At 46.6% G+C, this 1,223-nt stretch overlaps 1 non-coding gene across 1 annotated transcript; it reads left to right on the top strand.

Annotated features, from left to right (window-relative positions):
• The first annotated feature begins 452 nt into the window (after positions 1 to 452).
• On the top strand, positions 453 to 525 carry TRNAN-GUU. The gene has a single exon. It is a non-coding gene; the product is annotated as a tRNA-Asn (tRNA).
• The last annotated feature ends 698 nt before the right edge of the window (positions 526 to 1,223 follow it).

The following is a 1,223-nucleotide window of genomic DNA, read 5'->3' as shown; positions in this document are numbered from 1 at the left end:
GGGGCAGTTGGTACTTTCCGATTCTCTTATCCTTCAAGGTTTAGTGCAAGATTTCCCTGTGACAGCAGTCCCCTAGGATGTCTTACATCACACATCATTGGAACCACAGGGTCTGTATTCACTGTTAAACACTCAGGGCTTTATGTAATAATAATTATAGTAGTTCTAGTAGTTACCATTCACTGGGCCCTACAATGTGCCAGACACTAAGTACTTGGCCTGTTTTATCTTATTTAATCCTGACAAAATCCCTACACGAGGGTATTAACTCTCATTACCCCCAGTTTGCAAGTAAGGAAACTGAGGCCCAAACGGAGATGAAATACTTGCTTGAGGTCACAAAGCTTGTAAGAGGTAGAGTCGGGATTTGATTGGTGAGCTTGTTAAGACAAGAAACCAGCACCCACCACAGTCGTCAGCAAAGAGAAGACGTTAAACACAAATAAGGGGGCACCTGGCTGGCTCAGTTGGTGGAGCATGTGACTGTTGATCTTGAGGTCGTGGGTTCGAGCCCCATGTGGGGTGTGGCGCCTACTTAAAAAGAATAAGTAAATAAATATTTTTGAAACAAACAAAGAAAACGTCGTTGGTTGATCTAGTAACTAACTCATCACCGAGACAGAAACAGCAACCAGAGAAGGGACTTAATGGAAAACCCCAGCCTTTCCCAGGTACAGGAAACCACAAGTCCCAAAAAAGGTAAGAGTTGACGCTGTGGCTCCAAAGGTCGAGAGATATGCAGAGACCACGGAACAAAGCAGGGCTGAAGTCCCAGGCCTGCCTCTGCACCCACTGTGGGGATCGTCCAGACAATGTCCCACAAGGCTAGTGTATCTCCAGAAACTCCAGGAATGACCCAAGTTGCCTTCATAAGCCAAGAGTTTCCATTTGATGCCCAGTGGATTGCTTGTTTGGATTCAGTTTTTTATTGTTTCTTATTGAGCAATTGGCCATCAATGAATGGGCGCCTGGGGTGGCTCAGTCGGTTAAGTGTCCGACTTCAGCTCAGGTCATGATCTCCCAGTTCACAAGTTCCGCCCCCCCCCCCCCCATTGGGCTCCGTGCTGACAGCTCAGAGCCTGAAGCTTGCTTTCCATTCTGTGTCTCCCCCTCTCTCTCTGCCCCTCCGCCCCCAAAGATAAACATTTAAAAAAACATAAAAAATAAATGAATGAAGCCACCTTCTGCAGCTCAAACATACCCAGGCAAGACGCTGAACATTT

The sequence above is a fragment of the Prionailurus bengalensis genome, chromosome B3 (assembly GCF_016509475.1).
Source record: "Prionailurus bengalensis isolate Pbe53 chromosome B3, Fcat_Pben_1.1_paternal_pri, whole genome shotgun sequence".
Classification (NCBI taxonomy): domain Eukaryota; kingdom Metazoa; phylum Chordata; class Mammalia; order Carnivora; family Felidae; genus Prionailurus; species Prionailurus bengalensis.
Note: the sequence above shows the minus strand (reverse complement) of the source record. Positions and strands in the feature narration are given on the sequence as shown.